This window comes from Crocuta crocuta, unplaced genomic scaffold (assembly GCF_008692635.1).
Source record: "Crocuta crocuta isolate KB4526 unplaced genomic scaffold, BGI_CrCroc_1.0 scaffold124, whole genome shotgun sequence".
NCBI lineage: Eukaryota > Metazoa > Chordata > Mammalia > Carnivora > Hyaenidae > Crocuta > Crocuta crocuta.
In genome coordinates this window covers 8,066,979-8,074,062 of record NW_027551573.1, presented here as the reverse complement: position 1 = coordinate 8,074,062, position 7,084 = coordinate 8,066,979, and the positions used below count along the sequence as shown (strand labels likewise).

The 7,084-nt window shown below is 53.8% G+C and overlaps 1 long non-coding RNA gene across 1 annotated transcript in view; it reads left to right on the top strand.

The window, feature by feature from the left end:
- The first annotated feature begins 100 nt into the window (after positions 1–100).
- Positions 101–7,084, top strand: part of LOC144220953 (uncharacterized) — a 13,030-nt gene continuing 6,046 nt past the window's right edge. The window contains exon 1 of the long non-coding RNA XR_013331903.1: positions 101–232. This is a non-coding gene — a long non-coding RNA (uncharacterized LOC144220953). The remainder of the gene's footprint in view (positions 233–7,084) is intronic.

The window sequence follows — 7,084 nt, the reverse complement described above, 5'->3', positions numbered from 1 at the left end:
CAGATTGGTCACGGGCTAGCTCATAACCCCTCATGTAGTCATCCACATAAGGGGGGGGCGTGGCCTTCATTTGAAATGGCCAGGAGACGGCGCTGGGTCCTCATGGCACTGATGAATGATATATGACTGAGGTCCAGTCAGAAATCTCTCTGGGGATGTCAGTGAGAGGGAATTCCATAGAGGACATTGACCAGGTAAAACGTGTGAGAGCCAAGGGGCCCAACAGAGAAAGGTAAGCGGGCCAGGAGCTTAGCATCAGCCAGAAGCTGCTCCCACCCCGGGGCCTAGGACAGAGAGACGAGGTGGTGTTACCCGAGTCCGGGAGCTGGGGCAGGGGCGAGAATCTAGGCGGGGGCAGTCTGGTGGGAGCAGGATCGTAGACCCAATGCGGTTTTTGTCGGAAACACAGCGATGGTGGGAGAGGGGAGAAATACCTTGGCTTTTCCCTCTTCCTACTTTCTTCCATGCCTCCCATTGGCCAAACCAGCCCAGAAGCCATGTAGCAAAGGAGTCTGGGAAATGTAGTTCCTGTGATAGGGAGCGGAGCAGGAGAAGAGCCAAGATAGGATCTGAGATCAACAGGTAGTGACCAGCACAAGCTTGATCCAGCATTACGGCTGTAACGGCAACCATTGGTGAAGTGTTCCCCAGGCGCTCTACCTCCAGTAACTGCTTTTCCCCCCGTGGTAACCCTTTCACAGACAAGGAAGCTGAGGCACAAAGTAATGAAGTAACTCAGCCAGGAAGTGGGCGAACTGGCTTAAATGCTGGTCTTGTGCTCAGACTCCGCCCTCTTTCTTGCTGCAGACCCGCCCGCGCCCCGCCCCCCCCCCAGCGGGGTTCCAGCCATGCCTGGGAGCATGCGCTCTGGGTTGAATGGCACCTCCCTCAATACAAGCTAGTTGTTAACCCATCTTACAGCTGAGGAAATGCAGACAGGTTACAAGAACCCGCTGGGTCACCTGGCACATTGGTGGCAGTGTTGGGACTTTCAACCCGTCTCTTCTGGCTTCAGAGCACACGCCCTTCAGAGCACAAGAGACCCCTGCCCCTGTCCAAGGTGCTCCCTGAAATCCCTTCTAATGGCCACTGTTGGGATCCCCCATAGCCCTCTCTAGCTCATTAACTCTGACCGGCTGGCTGGGCTGGCGTGCCTCATGCATGACCCACACGCCCAATTAGAGGAATTCAAAACGTCATTTATTTATCAATGACTTAAGCTCATTTGATCATGAAGGATGGAGCCCAAACTGTTCTCCGAAGTCACTATCGTCCCTCAGCTGTGCCAAATCCGCCTTTGATCTACTAATCCTGAGTTTATAAGGTTAGGAGATAAGTGGGCGGAACGAAATTCTTTTCTCTTTTGGTCCATCTAAGCGGCATGAAACCCCCAAACATCATAGAGCTCCTGGGCCCCTGCCTCCTCGCCAGGATAAGGCAGACGGTGTGTGAAGGGGGAGCTGGTGTCCTGGTGCACAAGTTATTTGGGGCAGCAGGCACCAGCCCCCGATCTGCCTACTTTTTCTTCTTCCTCCTCCTCTCCCCCTCTCCTTCCTCCTCCTCCTGCACTGCTCTCTGGATGCCAGCCTGGGGCTTGGAAAACNGCCTTTCATTTTATACACAAATCTGCTCTTCCATCTGGAGACTTCCTGCCTGGTACTGACCCTGGGGAGGTGACAGAAACCCTGTCCATAGGAGAGGGACAAGATTTCAGGCCAAGTGAGCCCAATCCAGATTTATGGTGCCCTTGCGGGAGAAAGCCCCCAGGGAGTGTTTATAATTCAATGCATTGAAGAGCATGAAAGATTTGTAGTCGGACAGTTGTGATGTAAAGCCCAGCTCTGGCCAGTTATGTGACCTTGGGCAACCGGTTAACCTCTCTGAGCCTCCGTTTCTTTATTCAGAAAACGGGGATAATGACGGTACCACCATCATTAACTGAATTCTCACTGCAAGGATCCAATCAGGACACCTGCAGCCTGGTGCAGACTAAGTGCTTTACAAAGGGCGCTGGTCCTGATGATTTTCCTGATCCTCTGTAAGAACTTAGACAGCTCCCAACCATGCAGCATCTCTTACTCACCCATTTGGTGGGTGCCCTGTGGGTCTGTGGTCTCTGTCCCCACGAACCCTGGACACAAGTTGTGTGGCCCCTGCCACGTTGCTTAGGCCAGGGCTGGGGGAGACACCCCAGGAAGCGGGACAGAGAACAACATGGGCTCTGAGGAAGATGGGGGAACGTGGGCAGGTGCTCTTGTGAGCAGCTATGACTGACTCAGGCCACGGACTGCTAAGGGCCACAGGAGAGAGGTTCACTGGTTGGAAGAGGCCACTTGGAGACCGGGGCGGAAGTCTCCTGGGTTGCTGAGAGGCTTGGAATGCAAGTGTCCTGACCTATTTCATGCCCTTTAGATGCAAAAGGCCTTCAAGGGCAAGGACTGATCCTAGACAGGGGAAGGGAGAGGCCGAGGCCGACCAGCCTGATTCTCTTCCACTGGGGCGTGAGAGAAGCAGGTAAGGGCAGGGTTACTGCTTTGGGCGTCTGGAGGCTGTATTCTCACCTGACTTCCCACCAGCTCTGAGCCAAGTCCCCTTGCGTGGAAGACATCGCCTGCTCTTGCCTGCCTCTTCCTTCTCAAACTGTATACTGGGAGCCCCCTTGAGCTAAGGCTCTTCTTGATTCATCTTTGAGCAACCCACCTGTCAGCGGAGGGCACTCCGTGTATAAGATGTCCATAAAATAGATCAGATCCTACACTTACATCTTGGAGTGGGGATGGGTGGGAGACCAAGCTCTCCTGAGATTTCTGCAAGGTTCAAGTGTGGACAGTTTCATGGTCATGGCTGGCTCTGACTCCCTGGCCCCCACTCCCCACCTCCTCTCTCACTTCCTCCCTCCTCCATGACTGAGTCCTTCCCTGTCCCTGCCCCAGAGTGGACCCAAACTCTTTCCCCACATGCCCTGCAATTACCGCTGACACTAGTCATTTCCTGGCACAGCCGACTTAGCTGGTTGAGGGTTTCAGGAGAAGGAAGTTCGTAGTATAGAAACTGCCCAGTTCAAATCCATGTTGTGGTCACTCTTCCCTGGAAAAGCCCCTTAGCCTTTGCCCCCAGGGACATTTTTCACTCAGTGCCTGTCTACGTGAGCTCCTGCTATGCGCCTGCTGTTTTCTCCAGCAAGTCCTTAATCCCCGCGAAACCCTTACGCGGGGGCAATTCGGTTTATTACCATCTTCCGAGCATGCACATCAAGGCTTCACCCTCACACACAAAGTGCCCCAGCAAGATATTTCTCAACAAAACATTCCCTTTAAATGGGACTCCGCACCTGTTAAATAGCTTCCCTCCCCTCCCCCCTCAACGAACGTGCATGCTAGCACACCCCCCTCTCTGGGTCTGTCTTCTCTCCTCTGTCTGTGGTGATCACCGTGTCTACCTTTCCATCCAGCGACCCTGTTGTTTGGGATCAAGAGAGACTAAAGCACAAGGAAACAAAAGGGCCACACAAACGTTTGAATCCTCCTTGGAATAAGTATTCCATGATGATCACGAGGGCATGCGGCCTTTGGAAGAACTTGAGTCTCTTCAGTTTGGATCTCCATGCAGGAAGTTTTTGACCTTGCTGACAAAAGGGCCCTTTGCTCTCCCCACCGCTGAGATTTGCCAGATGCTGGAAGGATGGCTCAGAAACTCTGAGGGTCCCTGTCAGAGAGGAGAAAAGATGTCCGTCTCCTCTCATTTGGTCTCTCTGTGGGGAGAGGGACTGTTTTATTCTCTTCCCCACTTCTTCTTCTTCTTCTTCTTTTTTTTTTACCGTATGCAAATCTCTCTCTTGGCTTCCCTCACAGCTTGATAAGTGATTGGTTCTTGCTTTCAACATCAAGAGCAAGGCATATATTTTTTTACTTATGCGCAATTCTGTGTCTAAGTTCTCGGGCACTGAGAGAAAACAATATAGTTCTCCTGCAGGAGGTAGACTGTGTAAATATATATTAGTTTGGGGAGAAGGCACGAGGAATGATAAAATATTCAGAAAGCGGTCTCTTCTTGAGGGATGTTATTCTGCACAGCCAGGGAGCAGATTAATGACACCGTTTGCGAGGAAGGGAGACCAGCCCCATAAAATATGGATTAGTGGGGATGGTGGTGGGGCGGATGGAGGTGTCTGGGGTTGGACGTGCAGACCCCAGCCTCAGAATCTGGTGCCCACCTTGGTCTCCCTCTTTGGAGCTCCCAACGGCTGGCTCCAGGGCCCCGGGGGAGTGAACGCTCCGATGTGGATGTGCCAGCCATACCACGGGTAGCCTCAGGGGACCCACTGGGCACTGGAGAACGAGGTGAAGAGTTGGGAGGCCTGGCCCTGCCGCTAACCTGCTGTGTGGCCTTAGGCAAGTCACTTAAGTCTCTGAGTCTTTGTTTTTTCTACTATGCAATGAAAAGCAAAGGCTTCTTAATAGGGCTTAAGCGGGGGGTGGGGAGTGCATAGGGTTTTTTCTGGAAATGAAGCAAGACGGCAGAGTGGTATTTGCCACGCCTCACCATCAGGAGTGTACTGTACATGCTTGAAGACATTCTCTGATAAGCCAGGTGGAGGTGGGGGGGAGGCCCCCTCAGGGCCCTGCTTGAGTAACCAGAGATGGCCCCTAAATTGCCTTCTAAAGTGGACAGTTCTGTTAACTAGGGTTTTGTTTGGTTTGGTTCAGTAGGAGTGCAAGTTTGGGGCCAGAGCTGAATTGCTTGCAGGAATGTGGCAGAAAGCATGGCTGAGGGTGGCTAACACCGTTCGGCCCGCCCTCTAAGTCAACGGTGGATAAATATTTACAGTCGGTCGGCCTGCCAGAGGGCCCTGCATGTCTTGGACCAGGGCCGATCCCTGGCGTTACTTCTGCCTCAGACACTTCAGGTTTCTCTGTCCCATTTCTACTCAGACCCCAATTCAAGACCTTCCCGGAGCCGAACTCCACCAAACTGAGATTTTATGACAAAGGGTGGCCTCTTGCTACTCCCTCGGATTTCACACAGCAAGAGTAAAAGCTTTGTACTACCCAACCCGTGTGCTAGGCACCGTGTTACAAGTGTTCTCTCATTTCACCCCTAGAACATGGAAGTACGATGATTGTCCCATTTTACAAATGAGAAGGCTGAGGCTCAGAGGAGTCAAGGAACTAGTCCAAGATGACACAGCAGTGAGTCAGATGCAGGGGCCAAGGCCCCAACCACTGTGCTATATTGCTCCGCGGGACTATCTCCTCTCTTCCAATTAAACTGAAGCTTCTCAGGGGAGGGTTTTGGTGCCACTGGCCCCCAGGAGGTAGAGCCCAGTCCAGGCAACAGGGGGCTTGGCAGATCTCCCCGTACCAGGCCTTCCCAGCCCCTCTATGGCACGGTCCTTGCCAAGTTACAGGTCTGGGCTGGTGAGTCTCACGGGACATCTGTTTGGAGTCCCAGAAGCTCTCGTGTCTCAGATCAGAGGATGGTCTCAGTGTGTTCGTCAGCAAGGGCTCACTTGTGACTGGCTCTCCTCTGGGCGCCCCAGGCTGCCTCATCTGTGGTTTCTAGCAGCACGTGGATGACCCCAGAGGCCAGCCCATGAACCTCTGGGCAGCGATGGGTCTCCTGGCTCTGAGCCCAGGTGTCCACGCAGCCCCCATGGGCCGGCTGAGGAGCCGCTCAGACGTTAACTGAGTCAGAACAAGTGGCCACATATGAGACAAAAGACATCATAGATAAAACTGGGAGGGGCACCTGGGTGGCTGTCTCTTATGCGTCTGACTTCGGCTCAGGTCATGATCTCACAGTTCGTGAGCTTGAGCCCCGCGTCAGGCTCTCTGCTGTCAATGCAGAGCCCACTTGAAATTCCCTGTACCCCTCTCTCTCTGCCCCTCCCCTGCTCTCTCTCTCTCTCAAAAATAAATAAATTTTAAAAAATTAAAACATTTTAAATTTTTTAAAAAACTGGGAGTAAATATTTGTAATGCATGTAATTGAAAAATATTTCTACCTGCACCATCGCGACAGCCTATCAAATATAAGAAAGAAGGCAGACAATCCAATAGAAAGTGGGCAAAGGGTAGGTGACTTGCAGGGCCAATGAAGCAGGGCAAGATGCAAAATACTTAGGTGTGGGCATCTGAACAGGTGCGACCTGGCTGGGCACCTGTGTGTGGTCAAGGTGTCGGACAACGCTCCACCCACTCGTGATCCAGGGAATGCAGGGTACAGGAGCCGTGGGAGAGCTCAGACAGGGCCTCCTGGGCCCTCCCGTCAGCCCTGGCCTCCCTCCCAGGCTCCCTCCCACCCCAGATTCCCCGGGGAATATCCAGCTCACCAGGTGCGGTTTATCTCAGGAGCCGAGGCTGAAAGGTGTGAGTTGGTCTTCAGGGTCGGAGAATCTGTCCCCTGCAGGTTCCCTAAAATGGGACCCTCCCTCCCTACTCAGGATCAGAAGAGGAGGTGCCCTCTCTCCATCTGTCCCCATTCTGGGAGCTGGTTGTGGGAAGTCACGGCAAGCCAGAGGTCTGGTCACCTGCTGCTCTGGTCTGACTGGGTACAGTCATCAGAGCAGGATGGACGTGACGTGCCATCTGACACTGTCCGGGGTCTTAGGCAGGACAGGCAGGAGCTCCCTCCCAGACCTCCCCCTTCCCTGCAGTGGCTTCGGAAGGGGGCCGGGCCCTTCTGCCTGTACTGTTAGAGGAAGCCCAAAGGGGGCCCAAAGCTTAGAGGGGGCCATGGGCTTTCTGCCTTTCAAGCATCCAGAAGACGGCCTGGGAGAGGGGCTCATTTCAGCACTTCAAGGTGCATGAGGCTGGCCATCAGTCCTGGTGTTGAGCAGAGGGGAGAGAGCTGCGCCCTCCACTTTGTTAGGGCCCCGGGAGCAAGAGGAAGCTGCCCCCGTACGGAAAAATACCCTTGGCCTTTGCTGTAGGGGGTGCAGGCAACGGTCATGGAGCTGGGTGAACTTGTAGGGGCACAAGGCTCTGTCCTTCTTCCCACAGATGTAACGGGTGCAGCCCGTGATCCTTCCAAGAATCCCCCCCCACCCCCCCCCCCCACCCCCTTCCCCCCTCCCCCATCCCCC